The 12575-nt window shown below is 37.2% G+C and overlaps 1 long non-coding RNA gene across 3 annotated transcripts in view; it reads right to left on the bottom strand.

Moving 5' to 3' along the window:
- Positions 1 to 12575, bottom strand: part of LOC110740468 — a 157038-nt gene that overhangs the window by 124039 nt on the left and 20424 nt on the right. For 2 of the 3 annotated variants that reach the window (XR_002515047.2, XR_004179134.1), the window contains exon 2: positions 11212 to 11301. This is a non-coding gene — a long non-coding RNA (uncharacterized LOC110740468). Of the gene's footprint in view, positions 1 to 7531; positions 7618 to 11211; positions 11302 to 12575 lie in introns of those variants that run through there. The other variant, XR_002515048.2, reaches the window with a different exon arrangement.

The following is a 12575-nucleotide window of genomic DNA, read 5'->3' as shown; positions in this document are numbered from 1 at the left end:
GTCAGCCATTACTCGAAGAATCCCTGCTTTGTTTTAGTGGATAGGTGCTCAGCAGTCACAGCGTGGGTAGTAAGTACATCCATTGCTACTAGTTAAGTTCTTTCAGGGCTTGTTCAGTTGGCAGAGGTGGAAAATGTATCTTTTAAGTGAAAGCATATTGGCATCTATGCTGATATTTTCAATTCAAATTTAAGGTTGCAGGGATTTTATTTAAATTCTTTTATATTTTTCTCTCTTAAGCTAAATATATTATCTCTTGTTCATGTTAACGTAATTTATTTGATTTCTCCTAGAATTTACTTAAGTAGCTTCCAAACAAAATACCAAAGTTATTATTCACAATATAATTACTGAAAAGAAAATGAAATTTATTTGATGTTATTTACATCCTTAACATATATGCCATTAAGATGTACAGCCAAGTAACTGCTTTTTATAGTAACTTAACCTGATGTCCCTCTGTGAGGGTTAAACCAGCAACTCAATGCATAGGTTTATTTGTCTCACTTTGCTTTTGATTTTGAAAAAGAATCACATTAAAAACAAAATCATGCCAAACCACAGAAAATGACTTAACATTTTAATATATGTGTTTCTAGTCATTTGCCTACATAAATGTTGTTTCAAAAAAATGGAACCATATTTTCATAAGGCTTGATATTTGCTTTATTCACCCCAGAGTGTATCATAAACCTCTTCCCATGTCATTAACATATTTCTAAATCATTATTTTAATACCTTCATAGTATTCTATCATTTAGATAAATTACAACTCTCTCAGCTAATTCCCTACTGTTGACCATTTAAGTTGTTTACAATTTCTCACAACTTTAAATGACATTGTGATGAATATCCTTGGGACCAAATATGTCCACACATTCCCAAATTTTACTGTTTTAGGGTAAATTCCCACAAACGTATTTGCTGAGCCAAAAATAAAAATAAAATAAAATAATCACTTTAAGACTTTTGCCTCATGCAGCTAAAGTGTTCTTGTGAAGTATTTCAGAGTTCCCGCATCTGCAGACTCTCACCAACATAAGGAATTAGCATATTAGCATAGCATTCTTTTTTTTTTTTTTTTTCAGATGGAGTCTCACTCTGTCGCCCAGGCTGGAGTGCAGTGGCACGATCTCAGTTCACTGCCACCTCTGCTTCCCAGCTTCAAGCAATTCTCGTGCCTCAGACTTCCAAGTAGTTGGCACCACAGGCACACACCAGGCTAATTTTTTGCATTTTTAGTACAGACAGGGTTTCACCATGTTGGCCAGGCTGGTGTTGAACTCCTGACCTCAGGTGATGCACCCGCCTAGGCCTCCCAAAGTGCGGGGTTTACAGGTGTGAGCCACTATGCCTGGCCAGCATTCATTTTTAATGTGTCTAATGTGAAAGGTTAACATAGCCTGTGATGGTGGCTTATGTAGACACTTCTTTAAATGGATTACTATAGGCATTCACTTATTCATTTTTTAATTCAACAAAACTGTAAATCAGGATTCACCATTTGCCACACTGACCAACATAGACACATCCCCCCACTTCATGGGGCTCAGAGTCCAGTGGAGAAAAAAGACATTTGAGTGACTCAGCTGTGGGAGAGCAATGCAAAGCATCAAGAAGGTGCTTAACAGCAAGACCAAGCTAGACACAGCCGGGGCAAGTGGGCATCACAAAGAATGCAGGGGTTTACGCTGAGACCAAAAGGATGAGTGAGCCACAACTAGGACGTGAGCAGGTGACACATAGGGAGAATGACCCAGAGAGAAAACAGCATGTGCAAAAGCCCAGGAGTATGAATCATATTTTTTCTTAATAGGCAAATACTCCATTCGTGAAAGAGGAGCTGGAACTGCAGAGACCCATCTCCTGCATGCCTACTCTATGCAGAACCCGGTTCATGTGAAACACCAACGCTGTCATTAACGATCAAAAAGGAAATACAGCAAGACCTCAGCATCTTGTCTCAGACGTCTCCTGCAGGTGCTCCTGTCTCCATCATCTTTGCCAACATAAGCAACAAGTGCTTCTTCGTCATCCCTAACATTCTCCAAGTCAAATCGCGTGATTGTGGTCATTTACAACAGCTGTACATCCAGGGCAGATTAGAAAGAGAAATCTTTATAATGATACAGGCTTGCTGTTATTTAAATATTTACCAACATTAAACACCAAAGGGCTGTGCAAATGATCCAGGGATTCATATTGTTCTAAGCTAATATTCTTTGTACAATATTATGCAAATTGCATAAACTTTATTTTGTTGTTGTTGCTCCAAGCGGTGTATCCCAAGGCAGCCATTCACTAAGTTGAAGCAGATAAAGTTTTAATAATAAATAGTGATGATAAATAAGTCACAAAGTTTGTGCAATGCTAATGTACTCACTCACCCTAGGGTAGTTTATTAGATAAACAAGTAACATTTCCTGCTTTGCTCTTGCTCAAGTGGCTTCATTTTCCTGGAAATGTTTGTGCAATAAATTATTTCAACCCATTAGGTGTTAACGAACAAATCATATTCACTTGCAATCTGTCGTGAATTGCTGAGAATTGAGATTTAAACACTGAAATCATACATTAATTTTACTTTACAACAACAAAGCTGGTTAAGAGAAATAAAACTTGGCTGAAATGGGAACAAAACAGTATGTCTGATGCTGAATATTTTAAGGCTGCAAAGGAGGCTGCAAATGGTTTCATTAATATTCAGAACACTGGGTGCTCATGACAACGAGAAAATGCAAATAACAACCCCATGCCTTGGGAATACCATTGGCAGCAATGCGTCCGTGCAGGCAGCATGTCTGCCCACACGATGCCATTGTTGGGTCAGGAAGGGTCAGGGCTCCACGCACCTGTGTGGTGGCCTGGAACAGGCTGAGCTCCCTCTTGGCATCTGCAGGGCAGAATTGGTTCCATGCCCCATGGTATCATCTGTCTGTGCTCATAACAACCTGCTTCTGTTTAGAAGGGTGATTAGAAAATATCTTGGAAAATGCATGCAACAGCAAATAGCTGGAAACAAATGTGCATGAGAAGGTGGGAGTCTGAGGGAAAACGCCATTCGTCTGTACAATAAAGGTGTCTACAGCTACGAAAGAGGAGGCAAACCCATATGTTCTCAAATTGATTTCCAAGATATGCTTTTTTAAATTTCTAGCATGAATTTTATGGAAGAAATTCATGCTTACAGAAATGTGCACAAACCATATGTGATGATGAATTTTCACAAAGTCTACACATTGGGCAGCCAACAGCTACACCAGGGAGCAGGACACTGTAGGCAACCACCCAGGGTTTCTCTTACACAGGATGACCACCATCCTAATGTGTGACGTCACAGCTAAGTCCTGGGGCCATTTACACTTTCACCTCTGGATTCTTTTAGTCAAGATGATGTCTGTGATATTTGCCCACTTTGTCGGGGACAGCTGTAGTTTGTTCGTTCTTATCAATGGATAACATTCTATTGTATAAATATACAATTTGCTGACTCATTCCCATGTTGACAGATATTTAGTTTCTCTCTAGTTTTTAGCTATTACAAACAGTACTGCTTTAGACATTCTTGAACATATCCCTGGTGAATGTAATAACTTTTTTAAGTAAATGCAGTCAAGTAAAGATCAGGTTATGTTACGGTCATTGATATGAAACAGAGATGGTGGTACAGGCACATACACAGAAATACATACACGCACCCCAAATACTCACTAGTGATATATGTGGAGACCATTTCTGAAGTGTATAAAAATAACAGCCTCATCTGCCTTTGGGAAGAATGTGGGGGGGACAGGGGAGTCTTACTTTTCCTTGTTTATGTTTTTGCACTATTCTAAATTTTCAAGGGCATCGATTAGCTTTGCAATATAAAATTATGTAATCGAAGGGGGGGAAATGTAGTGACTCTGAAGTCATTTACGTCCTAACTGCACATGTAGCCATTATTATAACATTATATTTATTTCCCTTCAGCTGTGCGTTATCATTTACAAAGTGCTTTCCCAAAGTTTATCTCACTGCTTCTCACAATAATAGTGAGAGGAAGCATTTGCTGCCTATTTCTATGTAACAGACATGTATCATGATGCACTTAATCTTCCCGGTTAACCTAGGAAAAGGGTGTCATTAAGTACCCCACTTCACTACCTGGAAGTCAGAGGCGTTGGGTGAGTCCCCAGGAATTGTGCAGTGTGTAAATGGTCTCTGGACCTTCGGTCAAGTGCAATTTTCACTCGTGACTGCCCCCCGCAGAGCCTGGAACATGCTGGCGCCCAAACAAAGGGAGGTAAAGAAAGGTGAGGGAGGCAGAGACTGGGAGGTCAGAGCTTTAAGGGGCAATTCTAGAATGAACATGGGGCTTTCTGCCCCCTTCTCATCCCTAAATAAAGGGCATCTTCTTAATGGCCCCCCCAAATGCCAATGCTTTCTGCAGTAGATTCTTTAGGTCAGGGATTGGCAAACATTTTCTGTAAAGGGGCAGATGGTGAATATTTTAGGCTTTGTGAGCCATCCAGTCTCAGTTCAGCTTCTCAATTCTGCCTCATGTGTATGAGAATCAAGTAGCTATAGACGATACATTAATGAATGGCTTGGCTGTGTTCCAAAAAACTTTATTTAAGACACTGACATTTGAATTTCATATGCCTTACGAATGTCATATTCTTTCATCTTTCAACCATTCTAAAATGCAATGACTATTCTTATTCTTAGCTCATGGACTGTATAAAAGCAGACAGTGGGCCAGATTCGGCCCATTGGTTACAATTTGCCAACTTTTACTTTAAATGGATGTAAAAATAGGTTAAGATACAACCACTGAACAGAAAGTAATCAATATATAGTTAAAATGCTTTCATTTGCTAAATTGGGACCAAACTCAAACCAGTCTCGGTCAAAACAGGGGATGTAAGAACTCATAACTGAGAAGCCCAAAGGATTGGCATTCAGAGATGACCAGTGTAGGGGTTTCAATTGTATCAAGGTTCTCTTTCTCTCTCCCTCCCTCCATCAGTTCTCCTCCTCCTCTCCTTCCTCCTCCTCTTCCTCCCTTTCCCTTTCTTTCTCCTCTTCCTTTCTGCCTTTTTCCCTTCCCCTACCTACTTCGTCTCCTCTTGGACATACTTCCTTATTCTCTTTGAGACTCTATGTCCTCCAGTGCTTGCGATCCGATTTCTTAGTCTAGACAAAAACTCTTCTTTACCAGTAGGGGAAACCCATTCGAATCATACTAAAATACACTATGCTCAGATGTTACTGCCTTTGTGAAACCTCCTCCCATGGTGAAATAAGTTCACCCCCTGCTTCCTCCACTTAGCACTTACTCAGCAGCCACTGATCAAGCATCTTGATCCCTGTCAAATAAAAGGATGGGCACAAAATGGTAAGTGGACACAGACACACCATCAAGAACTTCAGAGTCCAAAGCGGGAGACAGTTGAGTAAATAGGATGTGACAAGGACAGTCCACGGTGCCCAGCTTTCCGTCAATCCTCCGTGATCCGTGGGATCTGCTCATTTGCTTGCTTACCTTGCCTAATAAACCTATTTCTTCATTCAAATATTTATTGAGGCTCCGCAATGTATAGATATGATACTGGGCACAGGAGACAGAGAAATAAAACCAAACAAATGCCATCTGTGTATGGGAAGTCCATGGTCTAATGGATAGTACCTGCTTCCGTGAAGTGCATGATGTCATGGACAATGCCTCAATTCCTTCACTTGTAAAGTAGAATTGTGATTTCAGCTAGCCAAGGGTCAAATTATACCACCATTACATGCTACTAGCCATGGAAGCTTCAGAAAGTTATTTACTCTCTGTGCATTTCTAAGCCTATAAAACAGGCATTAGGGCAGTAACCATCTCATGGGGTTATGATAAAGATAAATTGAAATAATGCACACAAAATGCTTAGCAAAGTTCCTGGGGAAAATGTTGGTTCAAGAAATATTATCTCATATTAACGTGTTCTAACCCAGAATCTGAAATGTAGTAGATGTTCAATAAATGGTTTTTGAATGGATTTTATTTACCTCTTGGAGCCTCTTAGAAAACTCTAATCCTTATAGCTTCCTGTTACCCCCAATTTATTGTCACATGCCTATAAAATGCACATGATTTGCATTGGAATTCCAGCTTCTTATTTAATAACCATACGCAAAGATCGCCCATCAGCTTCTCCTAGTATCCCCACGGAGGCCCCAGGCCCTTTTCCCTGGGGCTTCAGTTACACTAAAATTTTACGTACTGTTTGGGAATTATTATATGGACTTACAACTGCCCTCAGACTGCTCAGGTTGAATGCAGGGTGAGAGATACGGCTTCTTAAAGACTTTTTTGTATTTTTTTTTAACTTTTATTTTAAGTTCAGGGGTATAAGTGCAGGTTTGTTACATAGGTAAACTTGTGTCATGGGGTTTGCTGTACAGATTATTTAATCACCTGGGTATTAATCCTAGTGCCCATTAGTTTTTTTCTGATCCTCTCTTCCCACTCTCCACCCTCTAAAAGGCCCCAGTGTGTGCTGTTTCCCTCTAAGTGTCCATGTGTTCTCATAATTTGGCTCCCACTTGTAAGTGAGAATATGCGGTATTTAGTTTTCTGTTCCTGTGTTCATTTGCTAAGAATAATGGGCTCCAGCTCCATCCATGCTTCTGCAAAGGACATGACCTTGCTCTTTTTTATGGCTGCATAGTATTCCATGATATAAATGTGTCACATTTTCTTTATCCAGTCTATGGCTTCTTAAAGTTGAGTGTTGCTTTTAAAGTAGGCATGGAAACCAGCTGGTTTCCAACAGCCCCTGCCATTAATCATTATTTTGTTCAATAAGAAATAGCACAGTTCTCTTCCAAGCCTACAAGTTTTTATAGCCCCATCCCCATTTTCATGGAGCAACACACTCTGCCATGATTTACGTTACAGCTTAATGACTTAACACTGATTAAAATAGTTGTTGCAGTTGGTAAAATCATCACATCATAATAGCAACAAAGATAACAGAAATGTGTTATCACAAGAATACAGAAAGTTGCAAGAGACAGTTGATACCACGTGAACAATGAGAACAAGACAGATGGACCACAAAATCAGTTTTTAAAGACCCACCAGAGGGGTAAAAATGAAACCAGCCTAAATGAATTAATTCCCTATGGGGATGAGCCTTATGAAAGCCTGGACCCAGCTCTAAGGCAGATCGGATCTACTCAGCTGCCAACACTTATATCCTAACAAAGGAAGAGGCATACCACCTTTCCAGGGGTAAATATTATTTATTCAGTATCTACTGTCTTCATATAGGCAATATCTGGAATAGGATTAAAATTATGAGACATAAAAAGGAAGAAAAGGTGACTCATTACCAAGAGAGAAAACAGTCATTAGAAGTAAATGCATAGATAACCTAATCATTGAATTAACAGACAAGGACTTTAATATAACTAGGAAAAATGTGTTAAAGGTCCAGTAGGTAGGCAGAATATTCAAGCCCTTAAATAACAATTGGAAATGCAATCACTGAATAACACCATATGAAAAATTAATATTTTATTGATTTTATAGACTGGATATCGGAAGGATTTGGAAACTTGAAGAGAGGACATTAGAAGTTATTCAATCTGCAACACAAAGAGAAAAAAAGCAATTTTTAAATTTAATTTTTATTTTAAGCTCAGGGGTACATGTACAAGTTTGTTGTATAGGTAAACTTGTATCATGGGGGTTTGTGGTATAGATTATTTCATCACCCAGGTATTAAGCCAAGTACCCAATAGTTATTTTTCCTGATCCTCTCCCTCCTCCCATCCTCCACCCTTCAATAGGCTGCAGTATGTGTTGTTCCCCTCTATGTGTCCATGTGTTCTCACCATTTAACTCCTACTTATAAGTGAGAACCTACAGTCTTCGGTTTTCTGTTCCCATGTTAGTTCACTTAGGAAAATGGACTCCAGCTCCCTCCATGTTCCTGCAAAGGACATAGTCTTATTCTTTTTTATGGCCGCATAGTATTCCATAGTGTATATGTACAGTGTTTTCTTTACCCAGTGTACTGTTGATGGGCATTTCGTTTGATTCCATGTCTTTGCTATTGTGAATGGTGCCACAATGAATGTAATATGCATGTGCCTTTGTAATAGAATGATTTATATTCCAAAAAGAGCAATTTTTTTAAATGTTAGAGAATGAGAACTGTGAGTCAATATGAAGTATTTAATATAAGTGTGACTGAAGCCCCCCAAAACCGGAAATAAAGAATGGTGAAGAAAAATATTTGAAATCATAGTTTGAAATTACTAAAAAGGGATGAAAGACATCAATCTAGAGATCCAAGAATCTCAGCAAACCCCAAACAGGATAAATACAAAGAAACCTGCAACTAAGAATAACATACTCAAACTGATGATATCAAAGACAGAGAAGACATCTAAAAGTATCCACAGGGGGAAAAACAAGATATTGTATACAGTGAAGCACTAAAAAGAATGTAAGCTACTTCACAACAAGAACTGTGGTGACCCAAAACAATGAAACAATATTTTTAAAAGGCTAAGAGAAAAAAACCCTCCTAATCTACAGTATACTATCCTGTTAAAATATACTTCAAAATTAAGAAATATAAAGACTATTTTATGTAGACAAAAGCTGAAAGAATTCACATCCAGCACATATGTGCTGCTAAAAAAAAATGCTAACATGTAGGATTATGAGAAATGATACCACACCATGAGCTGCTTAAAGCAGAATAAAACTATTGCAGGTCCATAAGATACACAGAGGTAAAATACACAACACTAAGAGGACAGAGTAGTGTAGGAAGTAAATGGAAGTATGTAGCTATAAAACATTCACATTGTGGCTGGGCGCGGTGGCTCACGCCTGTAATCCCAGCACTTTGGGAGGCCAAGATGGGCAGATCACAAGGTCAGGAGATCGAGACCAGCCTGGCCAACATGGTGAAACCCCGTCTCTACTAAAAATACAAAAATTAGCTGGGCATGGTGGCAGGTGCCGGTAATCCCAGCTGCTCAGGAGGCTGAAGCAGGAGAATTGCTTAAACCTGGGAGGCAGAGGTTGCAGTGAGCCAACATCATGCCACTGCACTCTAGCCTGGTGACAGAGCAAGACTCAGTCTAAAAAAAAAAAGAAAAGAAAAAAAGAAAATTCACATTGTTCATGACATGGCAAATTATTCTTTGAAGATGTGTTTGATAATTTAAAGATAAATATTGTGGTATCTAGAACAACCACTAAAAAATGTTAAAATAATTGCTTTCTTAAAAAAAAAAAAAAAAAAAAGGAGATTAAATGGAATACTACAAAAATATTTAGTTAACCCAAAAGAAGATAGGAAAGAAGGAAGAGAACAACAAAGAATAAATGGGACAATCTTTTTAAATGACAAAATAATAGACTGAAATACAATCCTACTGACTACGACACTGAAAGTTAGTAGACTAAACATGTAAAAGGTAGAGATTGTCAGTTTCAAGGAAAAAAAATCAAGATACAACTATATGCTATTTACTAGAAACATTCTTTAACTATAAACATATAGGTTAAAAGGAAATGTGTGGATAAACATATATTGGGCAAAAAATAAACATAAGAAAATTACATTAATATCAGAAAAAATTTCTATATAAGTGATATTAATAAAGACAATGAGGGAAATTTCATAATTATGTTAAATGTTAATTGATAAAGAAGATGTAACAGTGCTAGATATTAGGCAAAAAATAAAAGAGATTGTGAAAATTTAAGTAAAAATTGACAGGGAAATGAGAGAAACAGACAAATCCACCATATTAGTTACAGGCTTTACCACTTCTCTCTCAGTAATTACTAGAACAACTAAATAATAAATTTATAAGGTTATAAAAATTTGCTCAACACTCTCAATCAACTTAAGTATTTAAATACACATTGAATAGCTACCAAGATAGAGCAGTGCTGGGCCATAAAAAAAAAGCCGCTGTAAATGCAAAGCATTGAAACGCACAGAGTATGTTCTCTAATTAAAATGATGTAGCCTAAGAAAACAATATGATTTCTAGAAAACCTTACAATGGTTTCAAATTTTTAAAAATGCCTCTAAATAATGTATATCAAAGAATAAATGACAAGGAAAAATTGAAATTAAATCTACTGAATAACAAGACAAATAATGAAATATCAAAATTTTAGGATACTGCTGAATTGATGTCTAGAGGTAACTTATATCTTTATATATGTATATATATATACTTAATGGAAGGTTTAAAATCAGTGAACCGAGCCTTCAACTTAATTAGCTAGAAAAAAGAACACATTTAACTGAAGGGAGTTAAATAAAGCAAGTGATTTTAAAATGAGTGGTAATCAAAGAAATAGAAAACCAAGAAACAATAGAGAAAATCAAAGGTCAAAGTTTGGTTCTGTGAAAAGATTAATAAAATTCACAGACTTCTATGAAGACTTATAAGAAAAAAAGAGAACATATAAATCACCAATATGAAGACCTTAAGAGGCAATATTACCAGACATTCTACAGACATTAAAAGAATAACAGGAGGAATGATGTTTTATCAACAAACTTAATGAGTCAGATAAAATGGAAACATTCTTTGAAAAACACAGCCAGCAAAAATGACACAAGAACTAGTATATCTAAATGACCAATATCTTTTAAAGAATTTGAATTTGTAATAAAAAACTTTCCAACAGTTAAATGTAATCCCAGATGACTTCACTGTGAATACTATCCAATGTTTGAGAAAGAAAACAATACCAAATGTATATACTCCTTTAAAGGGGAGAAAAAGGAAGAAGGAACAGTTCCTCCACTTGTTTTAGGGCAGCATAACCATAGTAGCAAAACATGACAAATCAAACAAATAAAATTACAGACCAATATCATTCATAGTACAATTGCAAAAGTATTAGCAAATCAAATATGGCAATATATACAATTTATCATAACTGAGCAGGGCTTAACCCAGGAATTCTGGTGTTTTCAACATTCAAAACTCAATTGGTATAACTCACTACGTAAATGAAATTAAGAATAACCATATAATTATTTCAGTAAATGCATAAAATGTACTTGACAAAATTCAAAATCCATTATTTAAATAATTTTTTAAAACTTTCAGCAAAATGGGAATAGCAGAGAAATTTCAAAATCTGATAAAGGACATCTATGAAAAACCTAAGGTTTATGGTTTTATACTTACGGAAAAGGACTGCTTTCCTCTTCATATCAGGAACACAGCAAGCACGTCTTCTCTCACCAGTTCCATTGAACACTGTACTAGAGGTCTTAGCTGTTGAAGTAAGACAAGAAAAAATAAAGAAACTATAATCACTGGGAAAAACAATGTGTATCTGTCCCTACTCTAGACATAATTGTGTATATGTAAAAAATGGAATAGAATCTGCAAAGAAAAAGTACTAGACTTAATTGAATTTAGAAAGGTTACAGAATACTCTGTGTTTGTCTGTTATTGGTGTATAAGAATGCTTGTGATTTTTGCACATTAATTTTGTATCCTGAGACTTTGCTGAAGTTGCTTATCAGCTTAAGGAGATTTTGGGCTGAGACAATGGGGTTTTCTAAATATACAATCATGTCATCTGCAAACAGGGACAATTTGACTTCTTCTTTTCCTAACTGAATACCCTTGATTTCTTTCTCTTGCCTGATTGCCCTAGCCAGAACTTCCAACACTATGTTGAATAGGAGTGGTGAGAGAGGGCATCCCTGTCTTGTGCCAGTTTTCAAAGGGAATTTTTCCAGTTTTTGCCCATTCAGTATGATATTGGCTGTGGGTTTGTCATAAATAGCTCTTATTATTTTGAGGTACGTTCCATCAATACCGAATTTATTGAGCGTTTTTAGCATGAAGGGCTGTTGAATTTTGTCAAAAGCCTTTTCTGCATCTATTGAGATAATCATGTGGTTCTTGTCTTTGGTTCTGTTTATATGCTGGATTATGTTTATTGATTTGCGAATGTTGAACCAGCCTTGCATCCCAGGGATGAAGCCCACTTGATCATGGTGGATAAGCTTTTTGATGTGTTGCTGAATCCGGTTTGCCAGTATTTTATTGAGGATTTTTGCATCGATGTTCATCAGGGATATTGGTCTAAAATTCTCTTTTTTTGTTGTGTCTCTGCCAGGCTTTGGTATCAGGATGATGTTGGCCTCATAAAATGAGTTAGGGAGGATTCCCTCTTTTTCTATTGATTGGAATAGTTTCAGAAGGAATGGTACCAACTCCTCCTTATACCTCTGGTAGAATTCAGCTGTGAATCCATCTGGTCCTGGACTTTTTTTGGTTGGTAGGCTATTAATTATTGCCTCAATTTCAGAGCCTGCTATTGGTCTATTCAGGGATTCAACTTCTTCCTGGTTTAGTCTTGGAAGAGTGTAAGTGTCCAGGAAATTATCCATTTCTTCTAGGTTTTCCAGTTTATTTGCGTAGAGGTGTTTATAGTATTCTCTGATGGTAGTTTGTATTTCTGTGGGGTCGGTGGTGATATCCCCTTTATCATTTTTAATTGCGTCGATTTGATTCTTCTCTCTTTTCTTCTTTAT

The sequence above is a fragment of the Papio anubis genome, chromosome 16 (assembly GCF_008728515.1).
Source record: "Papio anubis isolate 15944 chromosome 16, Panubis1.0, whole genome shotgun sequence".
Lineage (NCBI taxonomy): Eukaryota > Metazoa > Chordata > Mammalia > Primates > Cercopithecidae > Papio > Papio anubis.
Note: the sequence above shows the minus strand (reverse complement) of the source record. Positions and strands in the feature narration are given on the sequence as shown.